Here is a 13050-nt window from a genome sequence, read left to right as displayed (position 1 = left end):
CTACAATTCTTCAGTATTCTCTTTTCTTAATCTCATCTGAGATGAGAAGGTTAACAGAATAAAATGGAGAGTGTCTCTGAACTGGGGGAGAGGAGTTAACAAGAGGTGACCTTAAAGTGCAAACCATTTACCTATTTTTTCTTCACTTTCCTCATACTGGGATTTCTACCAACTAGTTTTCCATCATTGCCCTAGAACAATGAAACTATTAATCTTGGCAATTACTTAAAATTAAAAAAAAAACTTTATAAGATTTAGACCTGATTTTTCCTAAAAACAAATCCTACAAAGTGGTACCTCAACACTTCTCAAGATATTTCAGAAGGGAGTGAGTTTCTATAATTACTCCAAAGTCTCAGGATTTTTCTCCTGCAATCTTAAAAATGACAAATGTCCAAACTCCTTAGTCATTAATTTCCAAACTTTCAGAATCTGCTAAGATGTTTTTAGCGGTTCTATAACTTTGATTATCTGACTTTATTTCTGTAGTTCCAATTTGGCCAGTGTTCTAACAACAGAAAAAGGTGTCTTATAGGCTTTTCTTCTTTTCTTATAACCTAATCTCCTGTGGAAAGCCTAAGGTGGGAGTTAGTCCCATTTACTGGAACAACTACTACAACTATGACAAAATAACGAAAAAACTCACTAATCTTTCCCAGTGGCTACAACCTTAGAAGTTTTTCTGGCTGGCTGCACTTTAAATCTTTCAAGATAACAGAATCTATCTCACTCGTCAAACATGACATAAACATTTTATGAACACAGAAACAGACAAAAACAAAACAACAAGACAAATACAGACAACAAAGCTTGCAAATTAATTTTACCTGATTGACTTGGGGGTGTGCATGAAAAATAAACCCCAGAGGCACATATAGAAAACAAAAGAGCCCAGAGATACCCAGTTACAGAAGTGTACCCCTCACTAACTAAACTCTCTTAACCTTGGGGTAGGAGAGGTGTGTGTGGGGGGACACTTGAAACCAGAACACAGGCAGATAAGAACTTGCTGGCTAAGGGCTGGAGGGTGGACCAGACACTGAAGTGTACAGAAAAAAAAATCAGAAGTACACAGAGAACCCAGAGGATATCCTCACCAGAACTGGGTCAAGGAAGAGGCCCTAAAGCTTTTCTCACAAAGAACGCTGAGCTCAATCAAAGGTTGAACTGGGATTGGAGCAGGAACAAAGGACAGAGGATTCACCAGACAAGGGGGATTAGACTCCAGAGAAATAAATCTCCAGTGGTGCCTAGTCTACTCCCACTATACCAGAAAATTCATTTGACCCTGTTCTGACACCAATTAATGTCAACCAGATCAGAACTGGCCTCTAACCTGTGACTGGTTGGATCTGTATAAAGCATGCTGTAGAGAGGAATGTCAGGACATAAACAAGTTTAATTAATTTCAGAGTGAGGAAAATGGTATTTGCAAATGGAATCCTATCCTCCTTCCCCCCCTCTCCAAGAAGAAGGGCTTAATGCTGCTAATGCTGGGGCCATTTATATACATGAAGGGGTTTGGACCACAACATAATCATTCTTAGGTCTTGAGATAGTTCTCATTGTTGGCATTTCTTGGGACAATACAAGTGTTCCTGGGTCCCATGAGAATAGTTGTTGTCTCAAGTCTTGGGGGTTGTCATTTCTTTTTGGGGTATAGAATCAGATTTCTGTGATGGGGACAGGAGTGCAGTACCTGGCAGTTACAAGGAACAGGGATTGTGAACATGTGATCAATGGCCCTGGGAAATAGGGGGAGCTAAATCCCTCAGTGAACACCTGGTGCTGGTCCAAGCAGTACACTTTGCCAGAGGGTGATATCATCCAGAGTACAAAGGATTATTGATTGTTTTTTTTTCTGAAGCAAATATTTATGTAACATACATTTTATGTAACATACATTTTTTGGTGATTAAAATCCATGGAGACACAAAAAACTATTCAACATATGTACATTGTAAAATTCCAACATTTTATATCACTAGGCCAGATATCAGAAATACAAAGTTATTTTTGTTTGTTTGTTTGTTTTTAAAATGCATTTATTTTTAGTTTACAACATTCAGTTCCACAAGCTTTTGAGTTTTAATTTTTCTCCCCCTTCTCTTCTCTTCCCCTTCTCTAAGACAGTGTGCGATCTAATATAGGCTCTACATATACATTCATATTAAACATACTTTCACATTAGTCATGTTGTAAAGAATTATAACCAATGGAATGAACTCCAAGAAAGAAGAAATAAACCAAAAACAAAACAAAAAAGAGTGAACAAATAGTATACTTTGATCTGCATTGAGACTAATTCTTTCTCTGAATGTGGCTAGCACTTTCCATCATGAGCTTCTTGGAGTTGTCCTAGAACCTTGCATTGCTCAGAAGAGCCAAGTCTATCAAAGTTAGTTATGGCACAATGTGGCTGTAACTGTGTGGCGTGTTCTGCTTCTGCTCCCCTCACTCAGCATCAGCTCATATAAATCTTTCCAGCTTTTTCTGAAGTCCACCTGCTCATCATTTCTTTTTCCTCCAAAAATTAATTAAATAATTTTCAGTTTTCCACATTCATTTCCATAAGTTTTAAATTTTCTCCTCTTTTCTCCCCAAAACAGCATACATTTTTATATGGACTCCGCACATACATTCTCATTTAACACATTTTCACATTAGTCATACTGCATAAAAGAATTATAATGAATGAGAGAAACCATGAGAAAAACAAAACAAAACATAACAAAAGAGAAAATAGTCTGCTTCATTCTGCATTCTGACTCCATAGTTCTTTCTCTGGATGTGGATGGCATTTTGCGACATGAGTCCTTTGGAAATGTTTTAGGTCCTTGCATTGCTGAGAAGGGTGAAGTCTATCAATATCAGTCCTCACACACTGTGGCTGTTACTGTGTATAATGTTCTCCTAGTTCTGCTTGCTTCACTCAACATCAGTTCATGTAAGTCTTTCCAGGTTTTTCTGAATTCTGCCTGCTTGTCATTTCTTATAGCACAATAGTATTCCATTGTATTAATACACTACAAATTGTTCAGCCATTCCCCAATTGATGGACATCCCCTCAATTTCCAATTCACAAAGGATTATTGTTATGCCAAGTTCAGGGCACAGCCTTCTTGCGGGACCTTAGCTCTGGGAAACAGAGTATCTCCAAAATATTTTGACACTTTTAAAGATTCAGACACTTTTCCAGAATTTCATTGGCCACTGAGATTGTTTTTGAGACTTCTGAGATTGTTCTCAGAGAGTTCTGGAAGAAAAAGACCAGAACAAGGAGAAGGAAGCTGTGATCCGGAGGAGGTTGGTGCACACCTCTATCTTGAGGCCATGTGAATTTTTCAGAGTCAAATACTTAGCCTGAATTTATTCATTTTGCTTCTTTTCTTCAAAGTCTACAAAAAGGGATTGTTCACTTTCTTTTCACTGCTCAGTTTCTGCCTCAACAATCCAGTTAAAATGGGTGAGAATGACTATGATCAGAGAATGGTAAACCTGTTGAACCAGGATGTGTGAGATGATCATCCGGCTTGAAGATCGTTTCTTCTTCCCACTCTCCCAGGCCCAGAAGGCAGCTGCCTTTAGTTGCAACACTCTTCTAGAATTAGTACCTCATTAAAATAAAGATTAAATTTAAACAAATTTAATAAACAGTAGTAATCACTACAATAAATTAAACCTTAATATGATGATTAAACATAAAATAATGATATTTTATTCTCATGGACAGTATGAACAGTATTTATGACTATATACATAAAAGAAACTATAATACAACACATACCTTGTGTATAATACCCACTACCTTGTGAATGGAAGGAGTTAATTCAGGAAAGCCCTGGTTTCTGTGGCAGCTGGCTATGTCTAGTCAACATGCACCCACAAAGATTGCTCTTTCCTCCATTTGACTTTTGTCCATTCCTTTGCCACTGTTGAGTGTTATGTAACTCTTATTAGCAAATATTAACTCTGATTTGTAGTCGATGTTAGCCTCACTGGTAGAGTATGGGGTTACACAGTCTGGAGAAAGTTGGAAGTACCATCCAGTACCAAGTGTGAGGCTGGATAATGGGGAGAGAGCTGACTAATGGGAGTTTGTTTTCCTGGGAGATTAGCAATCTGGTGGAACTCCTTTTGACAGTTTTTAAACCACATCAAGATGAAAAATAGAAGGGATCATAGCAGAGAGATTTTAATCAGAGCCATCATTTCCCTGTGCAATATGTACATGGAATCTTCTTGGGTTTTTAATTTTGGTCTATGTTTTCTTTTACAACATGACTAATATGAAAATATGTTTTGCATGACTACACATGTATAACCTATATCAGATTGTTTGCCTTCCTAATGAGGGAGGTAGGGAGGGAAGGAGAGAATTTGAACTTAATTTTAAAAACAAATCTTGAAAACTGTTTTTACATGTGATTGGGGAAAAATAAAATACTAAATAAATAAAGGAGAAAGAATAAAATACCACCTTCTGTGAGAAGCCCTCTCTAGTCTTCCTTAATGTTAGTGCCTTTTATCCAAGATTATCTCCAATTTATTGGATAGAAAGACAGAGATACATTTTGTTTGAACATATATGTTTATGTGTTGTCTCTTCTATTAGACTGAGCTTCTTAAAGGTAGGGACCATGTTTTTACCTTTTTTTGCATCCCTAGCACTTGGCACAGGGCCTGGCACATGGTAGATACTTATTAAATGTTTGTTGACCTCCTAACCAGCCATATCGCTTGACTTCTAGACCTGCGCCCCAGAGACTGAGTAGACTACTGCAATGAGATCATGCTCTTTCTAGTTGAGCTGATATTCCACCTCCCTCCAAGGTCAGAGAATCCCCTTTCCTCTTGTATATTCCATCACCTAAACTAGTCTGAATGACTCCCTCAGGAATGTTTTGCTGTTTGCTTTGATAAATGTGTTTATTCACTATCCAGGATTGTCTTTTGTGTAATAAGAGTATAATGAGGAAGGAAAGCTAAGTTGCCCCCAAATGAAGCTGTTACCTCCTGGGACTGAGGTAGAACTACTTCCCCCACCCCCCCTCCTGCCTCTCCAGAAAATCCTTCAACCAGGAAAACGCCTCAAAGGAATCATACCCTAGATTGCAAATATCTGATGTTTCGTAGATATAATTCCAAGTCCTATAGCAGCTTTGAAAATAAATGAGTATTTATGACCAGCTTTTCTGTCTTCCTAATCTCTACAAAGGTGGTGTTCTTCTGAAACATGGTGTGAGGTAAGACATTTCAGATGCGTCTACAAATTTCTGCTTCATAGGTCGCACAGGCCTATCTTAGTCAGCCACCCAAACAGAGGGTTTTTGTATTTGAAACTCAGCCCACTTTGTATCTTCTGCTCTGCTTGGTTTCAACTGCCTAGAACATGAAGCCCCTGTGCTGGGTACTGTCCTGTACCACCACCCCCTTCCTGCCCCCTTTTGTGTATTGTATCTCCATTTAGATTGTAAGCACCTTGAAGAGACTGTCTTTCTTTTATTCATTTATCTCTAGTACTTAGCACAGTGTCTGTGTATTGTTCAGTTATTGTTCTGCTGTGTCCAACTCCTTGTAACCCCATTTGGGGTGTTCTTGGAAAAGGTACTAGAGTGGTTTGCCATTTTCTTCTCCAGTTCATTTTAGAGATGGGGAAACTGAGGCTAACAGGGTTAAGTGACTTGCCTCGGCTCACATGAGTAGTGTCTTAGTCAGACACTTTGAATTCACAATTCTAACTGTAGTAGAGTCTTTCAGATCTACCTGGGTAGCCTAACAAGTTTGTGTTAAATGTAATAGGGTCATTACCTATCTCACCCAGGTAACAAATGTTTATTGTATTCGACTTATTGGGCTGGATCCCTCAGATGATAGGGAGTCAGTGGAGTTTATTGAGTAGGTGACAATCAGGCCCTCAATTTAAGATCAATTTGACAACTGATTGAAGGATGGATGGGAATGGGGAGAGACTTAAGGCAAATTGACCAATCAGCAGGGCTATTGTAATAATCCAGATGTGAGAGATGAAGGTCTGGACTAGGGTGGTGGCAGCATCAGAGGAGAGGTTGGGGGAATATTCAAGAGATGTTATATAGGTCAAATTGATGAGTTACACAGAACAAAAGAGCATAAGAAATAAGCAATATGCAAGCTGACACCAACCTCCATCAACCAAAACAACCCGTGAGATTGTCAAGGATTATTCCCATCTGTACTTTCTGTTCTTTATCCATTATTAACTCTATCCCCCAATAGGTGAGCATGTGAACTTGAACAGAGTAGTACCCTCATAATCCTTGTTTTCTCCATCTTTTAACCAGGGGTGTGGAAAGACCTAGAAGACCACAAGTGGCTCTCTAGGTCCTCAAGTGCAGCCCTCTGACAAAATCCAAACTTCACAGAACAAATCCTTTTATTAAGGGGATTTAGATACAAAGTGCCACACTTGAGGAATTTGAGGGTCACACGTGGCCTTGAAGCCGCAGGTTCCCCACCATTATTTTAGACCTTCTTTACTGCATGCATAGGAAGAATTTGCCTGGGCCAGATGTGTAGTTAGAGAACATAGTTTCAAATCCTGTCTTTGTAACTTATTGCCTATGTGACTTTCCACAAATCATTTTACTTCTGCCAGGATTCAGGTTCCTCATGCATAAATAAAGAAGTTGGATTATCCACATTAACAGCAATTTGTATGACAAAAAACTGTGACTTAGCTGTTCTCAGCAAAACAATGCAAGACAACTCCAAAGGACTCATGATGAAAAATGCTATTTCCTTCTCTAGCTCATTTTACAGATGAGGAAATAGGTATTGTGTTTGTCCTTTGTTGTGAAGAAGACCATGCCATCAGAGAGATGATGACATGACTTGCACTTGACTTTGCTTTGAGGGAGGGAGGGCTGTGCAGGTCACCAGCCTCACTTCTCCTCCAGAGCCTTCTGAATCCAGTGACCAGATATTCCTCAGGATGACTGGAGATGGCCCAGGATGCAATGGGAGACCTCGGCCCCTTTAGGCCTAGGTCCATTCAGGTACTCACTTAGGGTGAGGTAAGGCCCATTCATTGAATAGGCCTCTTTAAGAAGTGATCAGGGCATGGCCCCTTTAATGAGGAAAGGAAAAGAAAGACAAGGGTGGGGGGGAGGAAGGGTAAACCACAACTAATCACTCTGCTAATCACTCTGAAGCCAAGAGGGTCCAGAAGAGAGCCTTTAGGCAGGGAGCAGGGGCCCCAAGGTGTCTGAGCTACAGAGAGAAGTAGGCTCAAGGTTCAGGGAAGGGAAGGAAAGGAGAGGAAAGGAGAGAGGACAGGAGGAGAGGGGAGGGGAGCAGGAAACAGGTAAACAGGGTTAAATGACTTGTCCAGGGTGACTTAGCTACTAAGTGTCTGAGGCTGTATTTGAACTCAGGAAGATGAGTCTTCCTAATTCCAGGTCCACTGTGCCATGTAGCTGCTATTCATGCCTATCATCTTATTGGTTTATTTTTGGTACTTTTAGTCGCACTTTCTCTAGGGAGCTTTCTCTGGGACTTTTTCCTGATTCCTGAGTTTCTCCCTGGATCTAACCTAGTGCTCTGTGCCCATTATTGACTGAGAGGATCAGTTTCACCTTAGAATCTCTACTTAATTTTGGAAAAAGTGAGGAGGTTGGACCAGGTGACCTCACAGGTATCTCCCCTCTCTGAGGCTGGAGCCAATTTTTTTTGTTTCCAATATTTTCACCTGGTATCATTTCATATAAGTCTTCCATATTTCTTTGAATTTGTGAGTCATTTGTCTTCTTACCTTATCACTGTTCATCCTTTCCCTCAAATTTAGAGATTTTTTCCAACCACTCACTCTCTTTATTCTTCCAGAAACACCTGAACAATATGGAGGACGTTGCTGGCTCCATGACACCTCATGCTAATTCTTTTACTCTTCCCCACTTCCCATAGCATCTACTCCAACACTTCTTTCCTTTCTTCAAGCCTCCTTCTCCTTCCCTCTCAGCAGACACCCTACCCTCACACTTCACTGAGATGAGGCTATGCCTCACTTCCTCAATTCCAAACTTCAAATTCCTTGTCTTTGCTTCCATTTCTAAGGAAAAGGTGTCCATTTTTCTTTAACGAAGCCAACCTTTTTATTTGTGGATTTAATCCTATTCCCTCCTATATTCTTTGGGAGTATGCCAATGTAAAGTGTGTTTGTGTGCGTCTGTGTGTGTATCTTGCTTATGTAGGTTCAGTGTGGTTCTGTCTAAATGGGGTTAGGTGTTAGGGAGGGTGAATAGATATCTCCAGGGTGTCTACCACTCCATTCCCAGGGAGACTGATTCCTACACCAGGAGGAAAACAGGTGATGAGGCTGACCTGCTTCGTTCTCCTCAGAGAGGTAATACTTTCTAGTATTATATTTGCCCCACTAAATGTGATTAATCTAGGTGAAATCATTTTTAAATTCAAGCTTATTTTCCTGGTTAAATCCATCTCTTAATGAGGAAAGAGTGTCCTAAGTTGTTTCTGAAAGCTTGACTCACCTCCCACCAGATGCTAGCAGTTACAGAAAAGACCATCACAAATAGTAAATAATGAGTAAAGCCTTTTATCTAAACCAATAGCAAACAGAAATCAGAGAATTTATGCCAATTAGAATATGCCAGGAATACAAAGAGTGAATGAACTCTCCCACTGTGAGTGAGATATCTCAGCTAAATCAAGAGAGTCCACCACTGCACCCAAAGAGAAATTTCCTGGTCTCTAATTGTGGAAAACTAGAATTGTGGCAGATAGGTGGCACAATGAATCTGGGCCTGGATTCGAGCAGATTGTACCACAATGGTAGCCTTGACAGAAGAGAGATGTTATGAAGGTACAAATGATTTGACTCAACAACTGATTGGATATGGGGAGTGAGAGAGAGTGAGGAATCAAGGAGGCAGACATGCAGCTTAGTCCTTTGTTGAGTGGGCATAGATAACTCCTTTAATTGGTCCCTCAAGATTGGTGATGCCTAAAGATGCTTGGCAACTGAGAGTTAGGGGACAGATATTTACTGTTTATCTACCCCCTCTATAATCTAGAAGAGTAAAAACAGCTCACCCATTTTATCCCTTTTTTCCCTTACCTCCTTGGACATGTAGACCAGACCATGGTATACCAAGGAAGAGTGTATGTGTGTGTGTGCGCACATGTGTGTAAGAGTTGAATTCTTCTCCCTTCATGTAAGGGGCAGAAAAGGGACATTTGTGTAAAGAAAAATGATACAAAATAAACTTTAATCAGTTGACAATAAATATTAAGCACTTACTAACCTTCTCAAGAAGTGGGGAGGGGAAAAAAGGAGAGAATGTAGAACTCAGAATTACAAAAAATGAATGTTTAAATTATTTACCTGTAATTAAGAAAAAATAAAATGAAAATTAAATGTTTTAAAAAGTCACTTACTTCATATTTTATACTGTGCTCAATGTTGGGTATACAAAAAGGGGCAAAAGAATCCCTGTTCTCAAAGATCTTCAATCTAGTGTGAAGAAACCAAAACTTTAAATTGTGAAGGAGACACATATTGTTGTGTCCCCTCAAATGAATGCATTGGGAGGAACTATTTGAAGGTCAGACAATGGCAGAAACATTAATGGTTCTAGGGCATTGTCATCAATGAGGTCATTTACTTGTGACAGTTTCTAGGGTTTTGAAGTTGACAATTTGGGGAACTATGGAAACATTGCATAATGACTATTGACCTGACAGGAAACTGAATTCCTTGAGTTTTATCTCATAAGGGAGAGATGAGTCACTGATTACTAAAAGTTTCTGAGCTGAGGTATTAGCAGCTATTAAGAAGCTATGTGAAGAGACAGAAGAAGTAAGAGATTAGGTTGAATGCAGGTAGGGACACCAGAAGCTGGGAAAATAGAGATGGTTTCTAATTGTGACAGCTGCTTTGCTGGGAATTTGCCAATTGGAAGAGAGGCATTACTTTTCTGATTGTCTAGAGAATGTCTGGAGCAGCTGCTGGATGTCCATTGGATGAGAGCTGAATCCTGATGCTATGTAAATTAACAGTGCCCCTAAAATGCAAGAGAAAAGAATAAAATTCAGGGGTGATAATGGTATTGCATCTTGTTGCCTTTCCTGCCCTCTTTGGTTTGAGAAAAACAGAAGAGGAAAGATAGGCTTTCCATCTGTTCATCTGTGAGTTGTGTTTTGCTATGAACAGAGGCTCAGAGTTGACTGGACAAAGGATCCCTTTCTATTTTCAGATCTTAGGAGTTTGTCTGTATTCTTGCTGAAAGACCATAACACCTTCTTATCAGTGCCCTGCTAAGGGTGGCTATGAGTGAAAAGAGCTCATCATTCCTTCAACAGCTGGAGAGCAGAAGAGTAGTTTTATCCAGCAGGAGAAGGGTGAGGACCAGAAAAGGAGCACCTCAAAGTGAATTGGATTCATGTGGCACAGATTGTTCCTCAAGGGATCAAGAACGTTAAGACCAGATTGGTTAGTTTTCCTAGGCATGTGGGTGCTTCTGTTAAGCTTCTACGTGTGCCCACACTTCCTCATAAACACGATTAAATGTGTCCATTCTGCCCTAGACAGTATTCATTGGTGGGAGAATGTAACCCAAGTTTATGTGTTCATGGACCATGATTACACTTGTTTGGTCTTCTAATGAGCATTACAATTATTCCTGCTCTTACCTACTATTAAATAAATGTTAGGATTCTTGTTGCTTTTATCTTATTATTTAGTAAATTTTTATGTTTGAGAATCAATAGTATCATGGTAATTGATTTTATGTAAATAGGAAACGCATGAGTGGGGTGGGGGTTCAGGAGCTGCAGGTGCAAGTAGTAGGCTTATAACCCTATCAAATCAGTTTACCCCTAAGACCCTGTGGACATGGAATTCTACTTCTTTTGGAACCTCGAGCACCACAGAATAAGTTCAAACTGGGGTGAGAGAGTCATCCCAGAAAATAAGAGGGTTCACATCATGCATGAGTTACAACCACATGAGTAGAAAATTGTTGCTTACAGAGAAACACATGACAAACAGCTTAGCTTGCCCAGACAAGCCTGAGAGGGGAGTTTCTATACCTCCAATTTCTGCGTGTTTTATTTTTGGTCTTTCTGTTTCCTTTTCTGAACACAGATCAGAGACTAATGATCATGATGCACTTACATCTGGGGCCAGCGAGATTGGGGGCATGAGCTCCAAGCTGAGGGGGCCCCTCAGTGACTTGACTAGAGTAGCACAGTGGAGGAGCACTGGGCCTATGGTCAGGAAGACCTGAGTTTAAATCTGGTCTCAGATACTGTATGACCCTGGGCAAATCACTCTCCTGTCATCTGCCTCAGTTACCTCCTTGGTAAAATAAGGAGCACAATAGCACTTATCTCCCAGGGTTGCTGTGAGGATCAAAGGAGATAGTATTTATAAAATTGCTTAGCATAGTACCTCTCCTACAGTAGACACTTAACAAATACTTATTTCCTTTCTTCCTTGACTGAGGGAGCCTAGCCACTAAAGAGAGAGGTGGGACTTTTTTTTCTCACTCTCTCTGGCTTGTTATACACCTTTCTCTTCTCTTCCCCCCACAGTCTGAGGAGAATCACCTAAAGCTTAGTTTCGGCTCATATCTAGGGTTTTCCCCAAAAAGGGAACTAGAAAAGTATCCAAATGTACAATGCAGATCAAATGTAGGACAGCTATTTATTTCCTCTGCACAAGAAGAAATTCTAAAAACAAAAGACTCACAAGAGTGCACTGATAAAAACTTGAACATGAAGTAATTACATAACTGGTATTAAGCTCTCCTGAGACTTTGATACTTATGTAACCTGGGGTTCAAGTCTGGAAATTTTATATAACACTTCTCATTAGAATAGAGGAGGGTAAGTCAACACTGCATACCTGCATGAGGGTCAGAGTTGGAGGGAGAGCTTGGAAGAAGTGAGACAGAGACAGAGAAACAGAGAGAGATAGAGACAGAGAGAAAGGGGAGAGAGACAGAGAGTGAAAGACAGAGACAGAAAGAGACAGAGACAGAGAGAAACAGAGAGAGAGAGAGGGGAGAAAGACAGACAGAGAGAGGGGGAAAGAGACAGAGACAGAGAGACAGAGAGAAAGAGAGGGGGAGAGACAGAAAGAGAGAGAGATATTCAGAGGGACAGAGAGACACACATACACACACACACATAGATTCAGAAGGACAGAGAGAGAGACAGAGACACAGAGAGAGAAGAGAGAGAGACACAGAAAGAGAGAGAGACACACACACAGAAAGAGAGAGAGAGAGAGAGAGAGAGAGAGAGAGAGAGAGAGAGAGAGAGAGAGAGAGAGAGAGAATTATAGAAATGGAAAGAAGCTAATACCTCAATATGTGTCCCTGGTTTCCTGCTTGCCTCCCTAGAGATTTTTAGGAAATTTTTTCTCGGATAAAATCAGGGATTCCTAATAGGAAAATGAATTCACTCTGTGTGTTTTTTGATATATTCTGATTTGTAGAACTTCTCTGGTCGTTGTTTGCTATGTGTTTGGATAAGTGACTTTATACATTTTTTACTATTTGTGATTTTGTGTGCATGTGTATCTAACATTTGAAAAGGAGGAACCAAACTTTTGGATAGAAGTCCTACCCCACCTCCCCTTCCTCTTTAATAATATAATAATAGCTACCAATTATATAGCATCATATTTACCAGGCACTGTGCTAAATACTTTATAATTATCATCTCAGTTGATCCTCACAACAATTCTGGAAGGTATTCCTATTTTGCAGATGAGGAAACTAAGTCAAGCAGCAGTAAAGTGACAAGAGCCACAGAGGCAGTAAATATTTGAGGCTGGATCTGAACTCAGAGCTTCCTGACTCTGGGTCCAGTGCTCCATCAACTGTGGTACCTAGCAACTAGGGATGAAGCTTAAACCTAAGAATGCAATTGTTTCCCAGACTAGCAATATTTAGGGAGTAAATAGATATAATTCTAGTCCAATACCACCTCTCTGAGGAAAGCAGAGCAGCCAGCCTACTGGCACCTTCTGCTTTTCTCCAGGAA

Source organism: Notamacropus eugenii, chromosome 4 (assembly GCF_028372415.1).
Source record: "Notamacropus eugenii isolate mMacEug1 chromosome 4, mMacEug1.pri_v2, whole genome shotgun sequence".
Classification (NCBI taxonomy): domain Eukaryota; kingdom Metazoa; phylum Chordata; class Mammalia; order Diprotodontia; family Macropodidae; genus Notamacropus; species Notamacropus eugenii.
Note: the sequence above shows the minus strand (reverse complement) of the source record.